Below are 24178 nucleotides of genomic sequence, written 5' to 3'. Positions count from 1 at the left end.
TACTTGTCCCTAATATGACAGTTGAAAGTGAATGTTCCTGGTTGACCAGCAGCCTTCCTCCATACAGTGAGGCCACACTCTTTCTATCTTATGGTTTTGCCACCCCTAGGGAAGGTGCCAGCAAATTACAGCCCACTGCTGCTTTTTGTAAGTAAAGTTTTATGGGAATATAACCATGGATGCATTTGTTTATGCATTTTCTGGGGTTGATTTTGCACTATAACAACTGAACTGGGAGTTGCAACAGAGACCATTTGACCTTGGAAGCCTTAAATATTTTCAGACCTCTGCCCCAGGGCATCATCATCCTTTGCCTCTAGCCAGCACAAGGGGGAAAGAGAGTTTAGAAAGAGCAAACCAGCTTCCCCCAAAGTGGCACATATCACTTCCAAATACCTAACATTGTCTAGAAATTAGTTACCTGGCCACATCAAGCTGCAAGAGAGGCTTAGAAATGTAATATAGCTGTGTATCCAAGGGGAAGAGAAAGTGGCTATTTAGGAGAACAATTAGCAGACTCTGCTCTGGGGCATCAATAGGAGATGTTACCAACATCAGTGCAGTAGCAGTAGTAGCAACTCTGACGGGCCATGGAAATAGAGTTTCATGGAGTCCAGTAGGGAATCCAAAGGGAGTCAGAGCTGGATGGTACCAAAGGGAAGAGACAGAATGATGCCACATCGTAGCTGAGAATACTGTTTTCAAAGCATACATGAGACACTGTCTGGGGACTGCCAGTAGTAACCAGTGAGAAGGGGAGACTTTGATAGGAAAGAGTTCTACAAAAGCAGAAGGGAGATTGCGCCAGAGAAATTGCTTTTTCCCTGTAATTGTGACCCTACATTTGCTCCAAGGTTGATATGGCCTTTGCAACTTGGTTTATACCAAATATGAAAGTAAGTGAAACACATTTAGGATTTTTTTTAAACAATACCATTTGGGAAAGTTTATCTTCTTTTTACCTGACATTTTCTGAATCTTTAATATAGATTAAGAATCCAGGATATGAAAATAGCACTAAAGAGTATGTTATATAACAGATTTAGACACTAAACAGCACCCGTTGCTAATATCACAAAAAGAGAGACAATCAGACATTAGGTGCCTCCTAATGTCTTTCCAAACACTCCCTATGGTCTTACCAAAGAGATTGAACCTGAGTCTGATCCAGCTTCTGCATCCAGCTGCCAATTTGCAGAAAATGCAAAAGGACAAAGGAACATACTAAATTCCACCATGATTGTACCATCAGCAAAATCCAGACTATGAGAAACCTTACAGGTCAAAGAGTCCAAGTCTTCAATAGAAAAATTATAAGGAAAATAATGTGGTAGAGGGAGGAACTATAGATTGAAAAAATCTTAAAAGACTTACCAAATGTTAAATAATAGGCAAGACTAAACTATAGTGTCATTTGAATGTTAAAACTACGTACACACACACACAAGGAAGTGATTATTGTAAATAATAGTAATAGATTTATTATTATTAGCCTATTACATAGCATAATAGTTGCATATGGCAGAAGGGAGGGGATGATGATTGGGATGGCGCATTAGAAGGGCTTATGAGTGGCTGACAAAGTTCTATTTCTTGACTTAGTGATAGTTACAAAGGCTTTCACCTTAGAATTCATTAAGCAATTCATTAATGTATACATACCTTCATGAGGAGGGAGTTCTGTACCTGTATTTTATTTTACAATTTAAAAATGTAAAAACCAAATTATAAAAGAAAGAAAAATGGCTGAATAATAGCAAAGTAAAAAAGACTAGAGTGATTCTCCTTTTGAACAAAATATACTGTCATTAATAGAAATCCAAATGTTATCAGACCCATCTAAAAAATCTCAGCAGTAAATTAGTGACTTACACATGATGTTGATGTAATGGATATGATATTTTTGTGATATTAAACCAATGCAGTTTCATCCCTGGTAAACATTAAATCCTGATTTTCCTATAGTTCTCCTCATCTTCCTTGCTCCCTCCTAATTCAATGGGGTTCATTGCTTCCAGAAAAGAGCAACACACAGCCAAGAACAGCAGTCATCAATCAGCTTACAGTTTTATAATGCCAAATTTTACATCTATAGCAAAGCTATTGCCTAAATGCAAAGGCTTTTGATTTAGCAGGAGCCAGATTTTCTTGAGGAGGAAGAGTTTTATTAAAACTTCCCAAACCTGAACATTTTGCATATAGAAACCAAGCTGGAAGAAAGATCGATAATTAAATGTCCTAGAGTAGAAAAGAAAAAATATATAACCCAGAGTCAATTCCTAGAAGACAGGAATTGAAAATGAAAAACCATTTCTGTGATGGCAGAAAGAGGAAGAACAAGAGGAAGAGCTGGACAAGGTGTCAAATGTGAGGGCCCCACCTCCCTCCTCCCTACCCCAGGGTCAAATCTCAGGGACAGAGAGTAGGCCGTGGACAGGGAAACACCCATCTGGTTTGGGGGCATCTGTGGAGCCATTGTCAATCCTCTGCTTTCCTGGGCAGAGACTGGGCTTACCACAACCTTTCTGAAAAACTGTGCATTTGGAATGGCACAGCCTCCAAAATGGCAGCAGGAGTCAGGAGTGGGAGATAGTCTCCATAGCTCAGGAAGGTGGAAAAAGAAAGGCCCCATGGACTCTTATGGGGGATGCAGAGGTGTTCAGTGCCTGGGTCCAAAAAAGACCTACGACATTGATTAGGAATCCCAAAATCATACACAGGAATGTCAAAAAAAAAAAAAAGGCACACAAGCATCAGTTATAGAAATTAATAGGACGCCAAAAAGACTAGTCATGTGCTGGGACCAGGCAATCCCACACACTGCTGAGCCAAGACTAGCAGGGACCAGGAAGGACAGCAAGGCGATCAGACTCATGCCTCTGTACCACTGCTGTGATTATAAATGAACTTCCCCCTTGTTCCCAGATGCCAAGGAGGAAAATAGAAAGAAATCCTCCATGATGCCCTTTACTGAAAAGCAACTAAGCTTTGAAATGAACAGAGATTAAGATATTTAACATTGGCTGAAAAAATCAACGGGATCAAATTGAGGCTACTGGGCTGGAAGAAATTGCATTGTCTTCTCTAGGCAGAATGAGACCTCACGAGTAAAATCAAGACTGATTCTACACCACATGCCTGCTTTCCTAAGTTGTGATGTATAAATTTCTACCAGCTCCAGTAGATAAAATGTTTCTGTCCTTGGGTTAATGCTATCACCTGTGAAAAAGTTACTTTACCTTCTTTAAACTTACACACACACACACACACACACACACACACACACACACACACGCACGCAAAATCTTTGCTACCTTTTAGCCCTGATATCTAACACTATCAGGGCAACAATACCATCATAAAAATTGCTAAGAAAACTGAATATCACATTTAAAGAAATGTTCAATCTCACTAGTTTTATAATTCCATATGTTAGATAACAATATGCTATAAAGCTTGAGTGCTCATTATATAAATGGTAGTGGAAAGAACTGATTTTATTTATTCCAAAATTAGGGAGCTTTTTAGAGTGGCAGACATCCAGGGAAAGTTTTTAACTGCCGGTAACCAAAGAGTGGCATACATTCCTCCCTTTGCTAGGGGTACTAATGTGGAATAAACGTGCTTGGCATCTGGCAGGCCGTCTCAAATGTAGGACCGCACATGGGGTCTCCAGTGTCAACACAGCAAGAATGACTCGCTGACAGTAGCCTAGCCTGGGCATGTCATTGAAAAAGGAACGCTAGTCGCACATCGGGTCTTTCCAGCGACACCCACACACATGGTTAACAATAATAGTCAGCACATCATTTAAAAATACAATCTGTAAAGCATGCAATGTGGAATACATTGCTTAAACAGTTAAACATTAATAAGACTGAGGTGGTGAGTGGATGCAGACTGACAATTTGAGGGGTCTTTTCCCACTTCATTATCTGTGATGTGGTTGTGTGCAGATATGGTTTAACAAGTTTATAAACAAATCAATCTGCCCTTGGCAACTGAGAGATTAAAGCAGCTAAATAAGGAAAGTACAACCACTAAAATTGTTTTCTAGTATTTTTAAAGAAAGGCTTAAAGTGGCAGTATCTACTTAGTTATATAATTATATTTTTATATTATAATTTATATTATAATATGTATTTTCATCTTAAAGCAAGTGTAAGAACACGAAACATGGCTTTACTCTTCTAGGACTTTTGCAACTGAATGAAATGCCTCAGACTAAGACTAAATCAGATAATTTCCTTTCAGTTTATTTCAGTGTCAAGTGTTTTGTCAAATGGTTTCCACAAATTAGCAATGTCTGGACCAAAACACACTTTAGGGAAATTTTTAGTGTTTTTTGCTTTATATGTAAATTCATTTTATTATCCTTAAATAAAAAGTTATTAGCCCTTCTAAAATGAAATCAGTTGTTCCAAAACCACATAAATAATGTCTGTATAAATTATGTCATAAATGTTATAGCCTTCTTAAAGAGAAAACATTCATGAACTTTCATCTTGAAATGATATCTCCAAGATACAATATCATTGAACAACTGAAGAAATTTCCAATGCTTCCACTTAATATGTGTGTAGATCTTTGAGAGGTAGTTATATTTTTAGCAACATTTGGAATTGTGAAAATCATCCAGCATCATTCCTTCAGCTTTGCAGATGGAATGTCTGAAGGTCTGAGAAATTCACTCACACTCTTTAGGTCAAAAATGGATTTAGACTCCAGTTTTCTGAAGCCCAGTCCCGGAACTTATACTCTCTGCCCTAACTGCCTTGGGTCCGAGTCCCATCGTCTCTTCAGTACTTGAATTGTAACAGCAGTGACTGAGGAAGGGCAACAAGTGCATGTATTAAACAGAGAATCAAGACTGAGTTTTGAAACAGTGTCCAAATCAGCATGGCTTCAATCTTTCTCCCTAAAGAATTTGGGGCCAAAGTTGGAAGGAATATTTAAAAGCAACCTCAGCTCCATTACCGCTCCCCACTCTGGGATGAGTTGCTGAGAATGAGTTGCTCTTGTTTTCTTTCAAGTATTCAACCTTGGGAAGACAGTTAATATCTTCCTATTCATTGTAATCTCTTAATATCCACTGACTTCTTTGAGCCTTAGGCATATGTCTCCCAGTAATCTCTCCATTTAGTAACCATAATCTGCAATTGCTCCTTGCAATGCCAATAATCCCTGGATTTCACCCAGGGTGGGGGGCAGAGACTTCCCAAACCACTGGCTTGTCTTCTTTTCAAACACATCATCCAGTTAAAGACAATTCTCTTTGCCCACTTAGAGACTCAAGTATACTTGTGTCCACCATCCTGTTCTTCACCATACATTTTCCTTAAAAGGCTCTAAAATGCCAAAACTGTGCTGATTGGGTTGTGTGTGTGTTTTGTTTTTTGTGGGTTTTTTTAGCCATTTGATAACAACGCGTGGATCCAAAATGAACTAGCATGTCACAACCTAATTTGCATTTCAGAAAGTCATAAATTTCATTCAAAAAGCAGCTTTAAACTTCTATGTGTGGAGACACATACCCCACCACCATACTTACCCCATCCCTGAAAAAAGGAGAAAGAACTAAACAAAACAAAATCAGAATATGTGCTGCCTGTAACAGAAATAAACATAAAGAAACCTTAAGTGAGAAAGGGTTAGAAGACTGAATAAAAGGGTAGGAAAAGAGATAGGAGATCATCATTCACCATTTTTTTCAAGAAACTGATAGGAGAGGGTACTAAGAAAGTGGGAGACATCTGGTGAGGTGAGAGAGAGGGTGGGCAGATCCCACAGTGCTCACGTCTGACCTAAGTTAACAATCTATACTAGGGTCTATCCTGAGCTCTAAGTCTAAGGTAGTAATTATAGCAAGGAAACTAACAATTTCATGTAAGATATAGAAGAAAGTAAATAATGGAGTTCCTTAGGAGAAAGAAAGGCAGGAAGAAATAAAGGAGAGAGGAAGAAGGAAAGGAAAAGAAAAAAGTGTTGAAGCCAAATAACCAATAATCAAGGATGTTCACTTCTTATTCTAACCACTGTACTTAATTGCTAAGGGATCGTAAGCAAGTCACATGACAACTGAAGACTCATAAATAAAACAGGGAGAATTATGCAGTTCTCTCTCAAAGGGCTTTATGTTGTTTTAATTAGTAATTGAAAAGGGCTAGTGCCAACCTGAAGTGCTTTACATACATCAACAATATATGAAAGCATATTTCAATGATAAAAAGAGGAAATAACCCTGACACATATAAAGAAATGTGACAAGGAAAAATAAATAATAATCTTTATATTTATATTATAATATAATATTATAATAATAAAGGTTAACAGGTAGAAAATGGGAACTAATGATTCTGATGCATTAAAGTTCCTGCTTGAAAAATCTGATGTGAGGCTTTTGCTCTGGCCAACCATTTAGCAAACAGATCCAATCCCAGCTCTGGAAAGGGCTGTGTCACTATGTCACTCAAAGTACACAAGGGGAAAAACATAGATCTAAAATGTAGATAAGCTGAAATTGAGCGATTACACAGAGCATCATACAATCTCAAGATTTTTTTTAAATGCCTCCCTAATCTTTCATTTGTAGTTACAAAGAGAGAGATCTGGGGTTATATTTCTTCATTTGTGGAATTCTCAGCAGCCCCCTGACACCCTGGGGGGCTCCTCATTAAATCCCCACTTCCCAGCTTCCTTCACAGTCTGTGAGGATGAGGGAGAGCTGAGGGAAGGGGAGTTGAGGACAGGAGGTAATAAACTGAAAGGGAAAGATTCCAGCAGCACTGTGCTTGACTAACAGCTGACCACGCTGGAGCAACCACCATCAACAACCCCAGGTTGTGTTTACTGGCTAGTGGAATGCAGCTTTTCCCTAGGAATCTAAACTCTTTCAATTTGCCTAAAATATAAGCACTCTTGCACACATAGCTCCCCAGAATTAATTCCAGAATGGTGTCTTTTCAAATCAACAAATATTAATAGTAAGCTGAATAGTAAATTAAAACTCTTAAGGATTTAAAGTGATATGATATTATAATCACATTTATTATTTTGGCACAGGTAACAGCTAAAAAAAAAAACTAAGGAAGATTTCATAAAAAGCAAAAAATAAAAAAATAAAAAAAACAGAGAATAAATCCAGAAAAACAGCTCTGAAACCTCTTTTTTGTTCTCTTTCTCACACTTTTTCTTACCTGACCTTCTCTCTTTTGAACCTTAAATTCCATTTCATGTGTTCTAAATTCTGTCCACTCTTCTAGGCCCAATTCAGTCTTCACCTCTTCAGAGAGGTCTTCTTATCCCCATCTGCTGGCCCGTATAAGTCTTTCCTTAACCTAACTGCCTACAGTTGAAAATATGGTTATCACCATATACTTTAGTACTTACATATCCTCTAGATCTATAGTCCCCAACCCCTGGGCTGCAGACCTGTATTGGTCTGAGGCCTGTGAGGAACCGGGCCACACAGCAGGAGGTGAGTGGCGGGCAAGTAAACAAAGCTTCATCTGTATTTACAGCCACTCCGCATCACCTCATAAGCTCCACCTCCTGTCTGATCAGCAGGGGCATTAGATTCTCATAGGAGTCTGAACCCTACTGTAAACTGTGCATGCGAGGGATCTAGGCTGCGCACTCCTTATGAGAACCTAATGCCTGATGATCTGAGGTGGAGCTGAGGCGGTGATGCTAGCGCTGAGGAGAAGCTGTAAACCTGGAAATACAGATTATCATTAGCAGAGAGATTTGACTGCACAATAAATGTAATGCGCTTGAATCATCCCCAAACCATTCCCCACGCCCCATCCGCTTTGTAGAAAAATTGTCTTCCATGAAACCAGTTCCTGGTGCCAAAAAGGTTAGGGACCATTGTTCTAGGTGACTAATGTTTGATCATCTTAACCCCTAAATAGAATATAAGCATCTTCATGTTGCATTTAATAGTTATTATTAATGTACACAATATGAATATTTAATAATACCAACAGTTACTAACTATGGAGAACTTACCAAGCACATATAAAATGTCATTTAATCATCACAACAACCTCGTGAGGTAAATACTATTATTATATCCTTATTAAATACATGAGGAAAACCAAATTACAGTTAGAAAATCATTTTGATAGAAGAAGATGACAGAGCTGGAATTTGGATGCATTGCCTAATCCTGCCACTTCTTTTCCTCCGGAGCAAGAAGGCCAGTGTTTTCCATAAAATAAGCCTCAGGATGAGGCAACTTCTGCTAGGAAAGGTAAGAAATTTCCAAAATACTGGATTATGAATGAAGTTTAATTCATGAGAATGAAAGACAATTGATCCAGTCCTTCCTTATTTTGGAAAATTGCCAAAAGTCCAAATGATCCCAAAGGCCACTGGGCAGATGCGCACCTGCATGATGTAGATGCGGACTCAGTCCCTGGCACGTAACTATTTGTCCTTTTCACGAAGGCCAGGGTCTCCAGGATTCAGCAAATGGACCGTAGCCATGTGTCTTTATGAAGTAAACTAATAATATGGGATATCTGCCAATTAAATACTAAAACCACAAAGATGATGGATTAACATGAACCTTCGGTCAGACTGGAAATTCATTGTTAAAATATCAAAAGATTTTGACCTTTTGAAAGTAAAGTGTTGAGGAAAACAATGATTCAATAAAGTATAGCTAGAAGAAGAGCTTAAACAAAATTTTAAAAAGGATTATGCTTAGCTAAAAGGAGGAGATAGAGAGCTAGAGATACCCAATTGTACAAAACAAAAACTGACACCCAGAAAGAGTAGTAAACAAACACAGAAGGGAAAGAGACAAGGCTGTAATATAACCCTGAAATGGCTGCTGAAAATGGCTAGGGTGCTGTCTCTGAAAGCCATTCCTGACCTTCTCTCCTCCTCTCCGACCATCTCCTTACATTCCTGCACAGCCCCTTCTGGAAACAAAATGCCTGGCAGCGGGAGAAGCCATGAAGCCAGGTCTGTGACAAGGATAAATTGACTTTTCTCCACTGGGTGCCTGGTGCTAAATGGAACGTTGGCTGTAAATATCCCAAGGCCCCCTCTTCCTTTTGTTCTCTTAAGGCTTCCTCCAACCTGGTAGTCCGGCATTCTCCTCCGTCCCTCTTTTCTAGTTTTGCTCCTGCATCATATCTGCTATCACGTTCCTGCTCCCTCTCCCTTGTTTCACTTCCCTCTTCTGTCCTGGGGAGTGAGGGGTGGTGAAGGACAGACTAAAGAGATTCAGCATCCCAGCACTAATCAATTACAGTTCCAAAAGGCTAATTCACACGTAGTATACGTGTAGGGTTTGGTTAGTGTTCTAAAATCTGTTGATTTGCACGAGGAGGAGATTTCTTTTGACAATGTAAAACCAGTTTTTTTCTAATTTCTTCTTTCTAGAAGAACTTAGTAAATGGTATTTATTTGATCTTCTGTTACTATTTTCAGATCACACTGATTTCCTTCTTATAGTCACCCTAATATCCAGCACCATAGAGATACAAAACTTTTCCTGGCAGTCATTAAAAATTAGGATGGCAATCTACACTTAGTGGTATGGAAAGATAATCACTTCAAGTGAAAAATTATTTTAAAGCATAATCACATAAAAATCATGTATCAAAGAATACAATTAGAAAAATCAAGAGGTCTATTTTTAAATGTTGAAAGTCTCTGGTTGGTAGGAATTTGGCTTTTTTTTAATCTTCCACATCTTATTAAAAATTATTTTAAAAAATATACATGCATAGCTTGATTGATCAAAACCAAAGACACACAAAATAGAATGAAAAAATTTAAGCCTTTACTACCTTCCTATCAGGGAAAAATGTCTGAAAATCAAATGGGCAAGAGGGAAGCAAAGTGGAAAAATGTAGACATCTGTCTGACAAGAAAAAAGGGAGTTGGTGACAATATTTGGGCAAAAATGCGGAATATTGTCATTCAATTGTCTGCAAAGCTTTGGGGAGAAGTGGATTACTATTTATTTCAGTGAAAAGCTTTTTAGTCATAACAGCAGCTCTGGCTATACAAACTACTTCCTGCAGCCTCATTATCTGGTTCTAAGTAACTCACATAATCCAAAAAGGAGGGAAGAAAGAGTCTGGGCTATAACCAGGACTGGGCTAAAATTGCTCTTCGCAAGGTGCATGGAGCCTGTGTTACTGCCTTAGTGAGAAATGAATTCAGTCCAATTTCAAGTTCCAAATAAGAACCTCCAATTTGGATGTTAGCCCTATGGAAGTGATAATAACCTCATCAAATTCCCAAGAGGAAACAGCTATAGAAATAAAAGGAAAACACCACAACAATGTTTAAAGCTGAAGAACACTAAAACACCAGGCCAAGCTTTACAAAATGGAACAATGGGCCAAGTAAAACCTAAACTTCAGGAGCGCCAGACCATGAAATGGAGAAACAATGCATGCTGAAGTGGAATTGAAGATTCAAAAGCAGCTATTAATCCCAACAAGATCAAAACAGAAATCAATCTATTCATGTGACTTCCAAAAGATCATTAAAAACTAATTACTTTCTGTCTACCTAAATCGCTTTGTTGCTTTAACTGGTGAATTGTTCTTTCTGTCTAGATGGCTGTGGAATAAAACGGTGCATTCCAATTCAGATCACAGTGAGTCATGTGGCCCCATCCTAGAGCCCAGACACTAACCCAAGTATTTCTAAGCATTATAACAGACTCTCCACTTATCAGCACAAAGCTTATGGATGCGGCCACGCAACACTTAATTAAATAAAGTGCTGTCATGAGTTATTCCAATTTCAAAAAACTCAAGAATTATGAAAAACATGCTGAAATTTCTCAAACTTGAAGATATAATTTAATTTTGAAAAAAATCTAGGGCTATGGTCAGTGATTTGGCATCATGTTTCGTCTGTGTTGGTAAGTTAGTTCTATCATTCAAAAAGAGTATAAATGATAATAACAGACAATTCTTATTTCTTTTCCCAATCTTATGCAATTATCAAAAATAAAATAAAATAGAATATCTGCCACTCGAGCAAATCTATTCCGTAAAGAGGCATTTCTTTAAAACAAATATTATCTTCTAAAAACTAACTTCTAATATATATATTAATTTTTGTTTGACCTTGATAAATAAGCTCATTTTCTTTTAACCTCAAGTTTTCCATTATTTTTCATCCAAAATGAAACTCCCAATCTTCTTTGTGCCATTATATGTATATGTATTCTAGGAGAAGATTCAAGCTGATGTCAGTTGTTTCTTGGGAAAGTAAGGGCCTTTTAGTGACTCACAATTTTATTTGGAAAAAAATGACAATAGTCAGAAAACAAATCCTTCTTCAGAATCCTATCTGTACATTGACTTAGAAAATGACCAAGGGTAAATGTGGTGAAATGTGACAAAGAAATATGTGGTGATATATTAAGAACTCTTCTTTTCTGAATGTCTATTGTGTTTTTGAGATAAAATACGATGTAAACAATATTAGTTCCTGAATTCATATCTTCTTTTAAAGGAAGTAGCTTATATTTCTTTAGTACTCTATAATTTTGGAAGTTTATTGCATATTATTTTCTCATTTGATAGACACAAAATTTCTCTAAGCATGTCGTTCATGTGGACAGATACTTCTTCCCATTCTAAATTTAAGAAAACTGAAGCTCAGAACATCTACAGGAACTACCAAAGTCATACAATTTGTGAGCAATGGAACCTGAAACAGAATGGGGGTCTCCTTGCTGCCAGCACTGTTAATATAGCTATTGAAAGAAAGAGAATTAATAGATATTGAAGGTCTTTTATGTGCCAGACATTTTACTGGTGTTTTACAAAAGACATTTCATGTTACCACAACAGCCCAGAGAGACAGATATTATCATTCATGTTGACATGTATACTGAAACTCAGAAACTGTGGGTGTCTTCATCAAATTTATCCAGCTAAAATATGGCACAGCCAGAATTCTAAACTGGTTTTTCTGACTATAAAGTTCATTTTCTTTCTATTATTTCTTCATGCTATTTCTACCTAAAAATTGGAAGTTACAACACTTTGCTGCATAAAATTTAAATTTAGTCATTTAGAAAGCTCCATTCAATTACTTTAAAATAGATTATATCAATGTTCAGAAATCATAACTTAACACAAATGCAATCAAACTAAAATGCCATCAAAGCAATCACAATATATCTGGTATTTGTGCCCCCCTCTTATAGAGATATCTCTCAAGGATGTGGCATTATTGGGCTGAAAAGTCTGCTCCTTGCTCCATAAAGCAATGCAAGTATGACTTTCTTGACAATCACCCCTCCCCTCCTCTCTTCAATATATTATTTCTTCTATGGATTACCCATCTTCTTCCCTAGGCATGAAGAGTTAGGTAAGAGATAGAAAATCTCCTCATCACAAAAAAGCCAGAGATTTCCACCAATAAAATTGCTATGTCCTACAGTTTAACTTTGTTAAGGGAATAATGCAAGAATCGACCCTTTTATCATTATATAATGACCTTCTTTGTCTCTCTTTACAGTTTTTAACTTAATGTCTGTTTTATCTACTATAACTATTCTGCTCCTTTTTGGTTTCCATTTGCATGGAATATCTTTTTCATTTCTTCACTTTCAGTGTCTGTGTGTCTTTATGGGTGAAATGAGTTTCTTGTAGGCAACTTATAGTTGGGTCTTGCTTCTTTACCCATTCAGCCACTGTATGTCTTTTAAGTGGAGAGTTTAGTCCATTTACATACAATATTGATAGGTAAGGCCTTATTCATGCTATTTTGTTTACGAGTTGTTGTATAACACACATTTTTATATGTTACTATTAAGTATAAAAATCTTATTAATTTTTACTAATACCTTCTTTAATGAAGCCAATTTTTATACTCATATACCCACCAAACATGAGAAGAAAAGGGAGTGTCAGCAGCTGAACTGCAGAAATCTTGCTAAGGAATTCTCAGATATGGAGATGAATTTAAGTTATAGATGAATTTTTTGTTGTTGAGAAAGAGTAATTCTTTTCATTTGATATTGAGGTTCAACAGACAAAACTTGTTTCAGAGGTGCTCAACTCTTCCCAGAAATTCAGGTCATTGCTGATCTGAAGGCGTTATCAACCTCCCAACTCTTACAGGAAATTATCTATATTTGCCATATATAAGATATGTGTTGACTTGAGTTCTCTCCGGGAATGTGCTCAGATCCCAAACTTTCTGAGAAATCCTAACATGGTGGCAATCCCACTATATGTCTAATAAATGCACTAGAGCCATCCCTCTATGCAGTAGTAAATATCTGAGGGTTATGAAGGTGCTCAGAATGTAGACACAGTGAGATCCCGTGCAGCAGCAGCTGCCCACCTCCCTGAAACACAGCAGAAGGAACTTTGAAAGGTGGAGCAGGCAGAACTACGTGGAAAGGCTAGTGGAGAAACAAAAGGCATACTGAAGGTTCAATTTTACGTCTCTGTATCAACCTGAAAAAAAGTTTAGTGCTCACTGTTTTGTATATGCTCTTTATTTTTTTCCCTTGCTTTTATCCATTACACTAAAGAAGATATTTTGGGAAATAAGCATTTAGACATTTAACTGTGAAATAAAGATTTAAAAGATGATCCAATTTAGCATCTTGGCCAAAGCATACTGGTATTTAGAAGTAACTTACAAACTATAAGAGAATAATATGCTTTTCTAAGTTAAGTTTAGTGGCTCTCAAAAATCTTTTGCATTCTTAATTTCATCCGAACTTAATTATTTTGTGGGTTCAATTTCTGTTTCCAGAAAAACACAACTTCCCAGTACTGCGGAAGAACAGACTTATAAAATGGGTTTTGTGGAGCTCAAATAACTCTTAAAAACAATATCTTGATGAGTTAAGTGTAAATGAGCCAAAACATATGGATTAAATGTCCCTTTAAATACACATGCCTTTAAAAATTAAGGGAAGAAAGGTTTTGGCAAAATGTGTTTCAGATTTGGTTGAAAGAAAACATTTGAAAGAAATAGTTTGAGGGACTGGACTAACCCAAAACATACCTGAGCTCTTCCAACCTACTATAGCAGAACCAACTCTAAAACATATGGATTTTATACTATAATTCTTCTACCACACCAACCCTGAGTTCTGAGTTCTAAATTTTTCTTCCTATGTTGGAAGTCATTAAAAACAGTCATGGTGTCATTATCATTTTGAAGAGACCATAATCTACTGTGATCAATTTTAGTCAAATAGAAAGAATGGTGTATTGATCATCACTCTTCAAAAATAAAGTTAGTTTTTGTTTCAAACCCATAATATATGATCCTCACTAGCACCCATGAGACAGTGAGATGGCATTATAGCTATACATTGAGATAGATATAGGACTTCACCTATATCTTTTATATCTTCACCTATATATTTCAGATTATGAAATGGCAAGATATACATGTTGTGCCTCTTTACTTAACCAAAGTTCAAGTAACAAACAAAAGGTCAACAGGAAAAACACCAAAGCACAACTTGAATAATGGCAGGGCATTTTGACCTTCTTAGAATAGTTCAAAATGTAGCTACTAGATGCAAGTGACTAGAAGCAAAAGCAACCAAACAATTCAGGAATGAGTCCAGAGTGACAAATCCTAGAATCAGTGCCACCCATGCCTTATGTTTTTAAAGTATATTAGGCTTCACTTTTATACAAACTTAAAGTATTTTTCAAAAATATGTCACTTCACACACATAGATGATAATCCTATCTTTAAATTCTACAGGCAATGTGATTTACTTTTAACATGTGTTTGAGGCTAAAACCATTAAAAATTGTGGGTATCAAATAGAAAAACTGGTAACTATGAATTTGTGAAATTATCTGTGTTATTGTCCCATCTTTTCTACATGTGGAATTGCACTCTCTCTACTGAAGCAGGTAGAATGGTTATTTATTGGTACTTTCTCCCAGATTACATTTGAAGAACAATCAATAATATGAATAAATGACCCTATTCATTATGCCACTAAGTTGCCCTAATTAGCATGCACCCTCTTCTAAGCAACCTAGTTCAGTGGTCCCCAACCTTTTTGGCACCAGGGACCATTTTCATGCAAGACAATTTTTCCACACACCAGGGTGGGGGGAATGCTTTCAGGATGATTCAAGCATATTACATTTATTGTGCACTTTATTTCTATTATTATTACATTGTAATATATAATGAAATAATTATACAACTCACCATAGTTGGGGACCCCTGATCCTAGTTATTGTGCCACTAAGGTGTATTATATTTATTCAAAGACTGATTTTTCTCTTATGCCCATCAGAGCAAATCTACCCTTTGAAGACCATTTTTGAGGACTTTCCTAAAAGATGATAATCAATGTTTAAATATTTATCATGAAAAGCATTATGATCTGAGTCAGTTTGCTAGAGAAACATCTCTACAGACGTAATTTAAATTTCTTACGTCCAAAAACAATAGATGCTGGCATGGATGCAGAGAGAAAGGAACGCTTATACATTGTTGGTGGGACGGCAAATCAGTAAAACCTCTATGGAAAACAGTATGGAGACTCCTCAAAGAACTAAATGTTGACCTATGATTTGATCCCCCAATCCCACTACTGTCTATTTACTCAAAGATAAAGAAGTCATCTAATCAAAAAGACACCCACACTCAAATGTTTATTGTAGCACAATTAACAATTGCAAAGATGTGGAATCAGCCCAAATGGCCATCAATTCATGACGGGATTAACAAAATGTGGTATCTGTATACTGTGGAATACTACTCAGCCATGAAGAAGGATGACTTAATGCCTTTTGCAACAATTTGGATGGAACTGGAGACCATTATCCTAAGTACCTAAAGAATGGAAAAACAAACATCCAATGTACTTACTATTAAATTGGAACTAACTGATGAGCACACATGTGCACAGAGGGAAGTAAATCTCAAAGGAAATCAAGCAAGGGGCAGGGGGTGGAGGGGATGGGCGAAAATCTACCTAATGGGTACAATGAACACTGGTAGGTGATGGGCACACTTTTAACCCTGACTTGAGCATTACAAAAGCAATCCCTGTAACCAAAAACATTTGTACCCTCATAATACTTTAAAATTAAAAAATATATATTGCTACATGCTGTTAGGGGCCTAAAGGAAAAAATCAAGAGCCTAAAACTGATGTGGTAGTGGAGTGGGTGGGAGGGAAGTTAACATACTCAAGGACTGACAGGGCAATTGAAGAGATGAACGAGGGATTTGTCTCCAGGAGGGTCAGCCTGGCCTTGTTCCCGTGCTCTAATTTCCTTTTAAAGGCGTGGCGTAACTTCAGCTTTATGTGTTGAGTTGAGGATTTACTTGAAATATACTTAGACATACTGCTTCTACACAGGGGAATTGATGCAAGTTCTTAAAATTCCTGCAGTTCTCTCCTTAGGGAGCAAACACTCTATAGCTAAGTCCCATAAATGCACCACCCTGCCAATACTGCTAAGCCCCAGATCAGTTATCTCCTCTGTGGACTGAGGTCTGTAGGGGTGGAAGTTTTAAACCTAAGAGTTATCCAGACTGTGACAGGGTCAAAATCTGCTGTAACAGCAATTCTCTTGTCCAGGATAAAATAATTCTCTTATATTTTATGCCTGTCTGTTGTCTTCAGACATGGAAGCTATTATTATACTTTCTGTGGTAGATTTTTTAAAATATATTCTGTTTTGTTTTTCCACAAAGTGTTTTTCAAAAATGTGTTTGTCCTCATCTGCCAAAGAAAATAAACATAAATATCTATAAATATCAATATAAATAGACTTGACTCCAAGCAATAACATTTCCCATTGCATTCTTAGCAATTACAGAAATTCTCCTGAAGGCTAATAATGACCAAAATTATTCAGATGATGTCCTTCAAACTTGTTCATGGAGAATACTCTGATGGTTGCTTCCTTGTATGGAGAAGCAAAAGTTCATATTCACCTCAGATTCAAGTGTTCATCCAGGGTCATTTGTCAGTGCTAATGTTTTCCCATGGAGTTGGATGGCATGTGGGGAGAAAAATCCTTCTGCCCTCCTGGAAGAAATCTTGAGAGTTGGCTGTTGTGTGGTTTGCTGGGAGGTTGTGGTAAATGTTGAGAATCACCATCTCATAATCATATGCTTGAAGCTTTAAATCATGACTCTGTCAAAAATTCAAAGTTGGAAAATTATGGACCACTTAGGAGAATCGAAGTGTACTGCAGACTAACAATAAAACCAGTGAAAATACAAGGAATCTCTGCATTTTACCCAAAGTTTCTTTGGCAGAGACATGTTATCACAGTCTTCTCTCTAAACACATTGGAGCACACACCCTAAAGTCAGAAGACCCTTCTGGCTTCACATTCTGGCTGAAAAACCTGCTGGCAAGTTCTTTAACTTTTCTGAAACTCAGTTGACTCTTAAATCAAATAATAGTGATGAGTGATTAAAGGATATTACATATATAAAAGGATTTTGTATGCAATGAATTTCTTGGTAGGTGTCAGTTATTATCTTCCAATGCATATTGTTCCCAGATATCTAGAGCTCACCTTAAATAAGAGTGCAAACTCCTTGAGACTAAAGATCCTGCTGTTATTTCCTTCATATCTTTCTCTCTCCCATGTGGGATATATTTTCTCACATACACAAAACTAGAACAAAGTTTACCACAGATCAAATGCCCCATAGATTTAATTAAACTTCTAATGTATTGAACTAAACTGATGGAACTTCCAGTTATGCCAGTGTAACTAACATTCATCAAGCCCCACACCAAAATGAAGGCTCTGGAAGATGGGGTATTCTCATGCTGGGCCTTCCATTAGATTATTAGACTGAGATATCCCAAAGACATCATGTCTATGTACTAGTTGTCCCCATTCATGCCACTGATAAGTTCTATGAGCATGGAAATGGCAATGACCAAAGTCTCTGTGTGGTTCCAGAACACAGGATAATGTGTTCTGACCAAAGATCAGTTGTATAAAAATAACATGCTGAGCAACACAGGGTAGGGGATAAAGGTAGAAAATTGTGGACCAGAGTGAGTGAATGATCACAAACATTCTAAGCACAAATGGATGTATAACTTTATTTAATGCTACTTGAAAGAGGAATGCTATGAAATAGATTTAGTACCCCTGTTGGGTGCACTCCCCATGCCAGGCACCATGTTAGGAATCAATTTATAATTTTAATAATTGGAGATAGACTAACATATTTTCAGCAAAGTAGCAAATAAAAGAGAAAATATTAAGTTAGTGCTTATTCCACATCAGACACTGTTCCAACACTTCACATGCAGTAACTCTTTTAATCCTGATCACAACACTAAGAAATAGGTATCCCCCATTTTATAAGTTAGGAAGCTAAGCCACACAGAGGCCAACGAATTTATTTGAAGTGGCACACATTGTGAGGAGTGGAGAGAAAGGGGACAATGTCAAAGATAGGGGAAATCTCTCAATTTACTGTCAAGAAATCTTACAACTGGTAGGGGTTAAAAATCCAGTTAATTTTATGTTATAGATGAGGAAGCTCATTTTATAGATATGGAAGCTAAGACCAAAAATGTTCGGTGCTTGGCTCAATACCACATTGCTAGTTAGTGGTAGAGCTAGGACTAGACTGAGGTGTCCTGTCCTCTTTTATAACTCCACATAAGCTCTGGAAACAATGGCGCCAAAACATAAGGAAAAAGCCCTCCCCACTTAAAACCTGTGCAAACAAACAAAAAAAAACCACCTTTCAGGTGGACTTTATTTTCTGCCATTCTCCTATGTATTCAGAGCCATTAGGTTTGTCCTTCCTCACACACCATAGTGGTGATCAATAACTTCCAAAGCAAGTTCATTCCAGTCTCATGTGGGATATTTCATGAGTGCTATCATATTAACTGCTGGCCTGAATATGTGGTGAATAAGCGAATGAGCTTTTTGTAGGTTTGAAAACATTTCAAACCACAAACATCTACTGAGAATCACTCCATGCAGGAAAAGGCAATAGGTACTGTGGGGATTACAAAAGTGTACAAGACAGATTCGTTTTTGCCATCCACTGGGGAAACAGACATGTTTACAAATAACCATGCTCTAGTCAAAACATGGTAAGTGGTCCAGGGACATGGGAGAAAGTGGGAAGAACTCAGATTGAGACTATTAGGGAAGGCTCTGGGGAGAAAAATTAATATAGTTGAGTTTTATCCCATGTGAAAGAAATGAGGCTGAATTATTCAATTGTAAGTCCTCCTAATGGAATTTTCCAGATTTAGCATATTCTTAACTCTATGTGATAATACAAAAGGAGCATTTATATATTTTCTCTACTAATTTGGAAGAAGGAAAGGAAGAGGGAAAATAAAGAAATATTATTTTTCACCCAGAAATTGGGACTAAGAATTAGGTGACATATGTTATGAGCTGACATTTATGTTCTTATCTTAACTGACCCCTGAGTAATTAATTTATGGAAAAAGCAGCCACGTTTTTTCCGCCAATGTGTAGTGGCACTTGTTCACCAATAAAGAGATATAATTTGCCTACATGAGTAAGCCATAAGCAGAACATATCCACATATTAATATTTCATTATTAGCACTATTATATGCAGAATTAAATTCATTCCTAGGATGTATAGAATATGCACAATGCTATGATTTTAATTTCTAAAATATGCAGGAATCTCCTGTCATGACAATTTTCATATACTCTAGAATCTTAGGATAGAGGGAAGTCTTAAAGTTCATTTCGTCCAATCATCCTGTCAATGAGTCAATCCCTTCTACAATATCCCCACCAAGTGGTCATCCACTTTATGCTTGGTTGTATAGAGTCTCCTTGGACAGAAAATTTCAGATTTAAACTGCTCTTCTTTTAATTAAAAAAAAAGAAAAAGAAAAAAAACCAACCCAAATATATATTTCTGGGGTCCTATGTATTGAGCCAACTTCAATCCTTTGGAGTCATCTATTTTGTCTTAAACATGACAATTTGATAGTTCTGATGACAGCTATGTTCCTTACCCAAACTCAAAACACCTCCACGTCTGCTCTTCTATAAATGTACTCCTCCCAGACTCCCCAACCACACCTCACATGGATTCCCTTTGGGTTCCTATAATCTATCCTGAAGGTTTTCCTTATGGCATCCCCTACTTTATCTGCATCTCCCTCCTTTGGTGGGGTACAGGTCAAAACACAATGCTCAGAAGTGCACCAAACACTACAGAGAAGACCAGCTGTCAACATTCTTCTTCTAATATTGTCCTCCTACCACAACACCCTAGGATTACTTTTGCTTTTTATTAATCCCATGTCCCTTGAAGAAATTGGGAAAATACAAGAGTACCAGGTAGTAGCTGAAGAAGAAAGATTTCTTTTTCTCCTAAGGAGGAGACAAAAATCAATCCCTGTTCATAGGTTTCCATAGGTGGAGAGTTCAAGTGTTCCAATCAATTGTAATATCTCAAGAGTTCTTCTCAATTTGATAACTATCACAGGACCTTAGGGTTACAGGATATCTGAGACTTCTTTTTTGATCTTGGGAAGGGTAGGGTAGGCAGGACTTGACCAGCCAAGAACATACAGAGGTGCAGGGGCAGGGCACAGTTCTGTTGAACCACCAAAGTTAACGGGAGGCATGTGCAACTAGAAGAATGAGCCGGACTGGGATCTTTAAGGGATGCCCACAGTCAAAATATCAGGGAGAGCAAACATGAAGACTGTTTCTGAGGGAGAGCATGACACATGGAGCCACGGGTTCAGAACTGTGTGGAGACTAGATTAAAGCAGAAACAGGGCAGAGGCTGTAGACCAGAGCAGTTGCGTACAGTGATTTGGCACAAAGAGCCAGAAATCAGGTTGATAAAGGATTTCACAGAATGAAATACCTAAGAAGGCTAAAGCTAGTTCAGAATCTGTAACCCAGTCATTAACAAGTCCTGGTGAAACAAAATAATAAGATATATTTAAAATATATTAGTGTATATATGAGTAAATACATTCATATTTACAGATATCTGATCAATAATATCTGAGGAAAGTAAGAGAATGTCTCACGTCTTTGAAAGCTACAGATTAACCAAATATTCTCTTAGGTATATTTTTTAAATGACACTCCAATTTTCTAATCTCTAGAGCAGAGAGAAAATCTAAATGCCCACAGAGGCCAGACAGGTAAAGTATAATAAATGTATAAAACAGCCAGATCTGCCATAATGGGAAGTGGTGGGGCCCCTGGGAAATGACACAGACCATGCCCATTGAAAGAGGTTGGCCCCTACTGAGTTCCGCTCAATGTCATGTAGAAAGTGGCCCAATGTTGCAGTGTCTTTTGATTTTTCAAAAGCAGCTAGAAATTGGAATGTACTTCCATGTGCATTAGGGAAAAAGAAGAGTGAGGCTTTTATTTTGAAATCAGACAAAATATTCTGATTTTTTTTTAGTACTTCACACTACACCGAAGATCCCAAAACCTAAAGAGGGATAAGTTACTGCCCAATATTTAAATTGACAACTATGTGATTCTACTCTTAATAATATCTACTAAGACTAGGCAAAAAGAAGTGCTTAGGGGAGACTACTGGTAGACCACTGTATTGTGGGTTTCTTTAGGAGAAGAACTGTGACTATTGTGTTCCCCACTGTTTCACCAGTATGTGTCCCACAGTAGACCTTTGGGAAATATCCATGAAATGAATTAATACATGATCTTCAAGAAAGAAGAAAGCATTGATAGAGGAACCAATTATTACTATAGTAAATTATTCAGATAGATATTTATAATCATATCACTTAACACCCTGAAGTAAGTCACACCTACCATATGAACATTCACAGGGGAAAAAAAAAAAGACTTGGAATCAGGGAGAAAAATTAAAGACTGGAGATGTTTCTGGCTAACCATGAAACATTAAAGCACACATTTGTCCTCACTTCCTCCTAAAATCTCTCTATATGAGAAGAAACAAATTAAAGGGCCCAAACCCCAAGTACAAAGGGAACCAAGGAGAATAACAACATAAAGAAAAGTGAGCAAAAAACCTCAGAAACTAGAAAGTGGCTGGGCATAGACTTAGCCAGCAGGAGAAGGTCAAAACCTGGTACCTGCAGAGGGAGATTCAAAAAGAAGCAAGCCCCACTTATACCACAGAGCCCTGAAAAAGCTCAGGAATTGTCGCAACAAAGAGACCTCTGAGTGTGGGGTCCAGCGTATGGCTCAGAAAATAATTGGTTGAAGATTAGTATAAGGGGCAGTTTGATGTCTCAATCCCTTCCCACCCCACACAGCTTGGTTATTTCTCCTCCCCAATGTGGGCAGAAGACAGGAGGTTAATTTCTAAAGAGATTTGTAGCCCTGAGGATGAGAATGAAACCCTGTAATTATCTGTTATGGCAATAATGCTTTGTAACAACCAACCACATAACCACAGTGGCATTCAATAATAAAAGTGTACTGCTTATGAATACGGTAGTAGCTAGAGGTTGGCTAGAAGACTGATCTTGGCTGGACATGCCCAAATGCTGAGAAATTGGTTGGCTGATCTAGGTTGGCTTTGGCTAGGGTGGCAAGGGTGACTTGGTCCAAAAGTCTCTCATCTTCTGGCAGGAGAGCTCAAAATGTTCTCACACTGGTGACAGGCATGAGAGAACAGGCAAAAATGTGCAAAGCTTTTTTAGGCCTAAGCTTGGAAGTGATACACTTTTAATTCTGTCATGTTCTATTGTCCAAAGTAAGTCACAAGCCAGGCCAGACTTAGGCGTAGAGAAAGAGACTCCAACTGTTCAGTGAGAAGAATTGCAGCCAGACAGCCAAGCACGTAAACACAAAGAGCAGCGAAGAATTGGTGCTGTTATTGCAATCTGCAACACCTGTACTGAAAAAAGAAGACAATGAAGTGAAAGTCTGTGTGCTGAATAATGAGGCGCTCCCCCCCCATTCCATGCCCACATTCAGCTCTGAGAATACTGGCATCCAATCTTATACCTCTTAGTGCAAAATTCCTCCAGAGAAACAGATGGACCCAAGAGGAAAGAACTAAGACTCAGACATTTTGGGGACCCCTTCTCATGAGAAATCTGGTTTATTCTTCTCTTAATCTCCTGTGAAGCACATTGCCAACACCTTTTTAGTGCATCACTTATAATTACGAATGGACAGCCTAAATTCACCAGACATTTGAGGAAGTCCCTTAACACAAAATGCAGAACCTAAAATCAAAAAAACAAACACACCAAAAAACCAGAAAGAAACTCAGAGAAAACAGTACAGGGAGCAGAAAAAAACTTAAAAACTAAATGAGTTATCTTATTAAATTACACACTAAAAGCTATGAGAGTGGAAATAAATATTCATTCAAAAGATTAGAAGATTAAAAGATTTTTAAAAAATTCAAAGAAGGGCAAAAGACAAGAGATAGAAAATAGAAGAGAAAGAAAAAGAACAACAAAAAAACCTAATAAATCAGTAGAAGAGATCCAATATATGAAAATAGGTACCAGAAGAAAGTCCCTGAAATGTCAGAATAACTTAGTCATAAAATATAGATCAGGTAACCAGAGCAAATTATACATTTCCTTTATTTATTAACATCAGAAAATCTGATTATTTGGTTATACACTCAAGCATGCCAGTTCATTTCTATTGTATTAAATACTCATATTGTGAATAGAGATAGGAATTACATCAGAAAATAAAGATATTCCACTATCAGGAAGTTCCTGTGTTTATTTATATGGTCAGCAATGTCCAAAAAATAATCCAGTGGGGTCAGGTTGAAGAACAAGATTTCTTAGCAGAGCCATCACTTCCTTTGTCTATTTTCTAGGAGTCTTCAAGTCTGTTGCTACTCACACAGCGCTCCTTATCTCTTTCGGCGTCTGGCAACTTTTTTAGCGCACCATGTTCCTTTGAGTAGTGCTATTAACAAATCCAAACCACTGTGAGGTACAAATCTCCAAATCATACACTCACTTCCTCTCCACAAAAGATGGCTGCAGCTCTATAACAGAAGCTTCATTTAGTTATTGGAATATTTTGGCTCAACTTTGTCCTTTAAGGACTCCAGCTTTTAAATCAATTTATTGGGAATTGCTAGCTTTTATTGCTTAGTATATGCCAGGCACTGTTGGAAGTGCTTGGTAGACATTAGCTCATTTGATCCTCAAAGCAAGTCTGCAAGGAAAATATTATTATTATCAT

General features: G+C 37.4%; 1 long non-coding RNA gene across 1 annotated transcript in view; it reads right to left on the bottom strand.

Annotated features, from left to right (window-relative positions):
• Positions 1–16926: 16926 nt before the first annotated feature.
• LOC123632237 overlaps positions 16927–24178 on the bottom strand; it is a 62188-nt gene continuing 54936 nt past the window's right edge. Inside the window, exon 3 of the long non-coding RNA XR_006733307.1 lies at positions 16927–17140. This is a non-coding gene — a long non-coding RNA (uncharacterized LOC123632237). The remainder of the gene's footprint in view (positions 17141–24178) is intronic.

Source organism: Lemur catta, chromosome 2 (genome assembly GCF_020740605.2).
Source record: "Lemur catta isolate mLemCat1 chromosome 2, mLemCat1.pri, whole genome shotgun sequence".
Lineage (NCBI taxonomy): Eukaryota > Metazoa > Chordata > Mammalia > Primates > Lemuridae > Lemur > Lemur catta.
The sequence above is the reverse complement of the archived record's forward strand: the minus strand, read 5'-3'. Positions and strand labels throughout refer to the sequence as shown.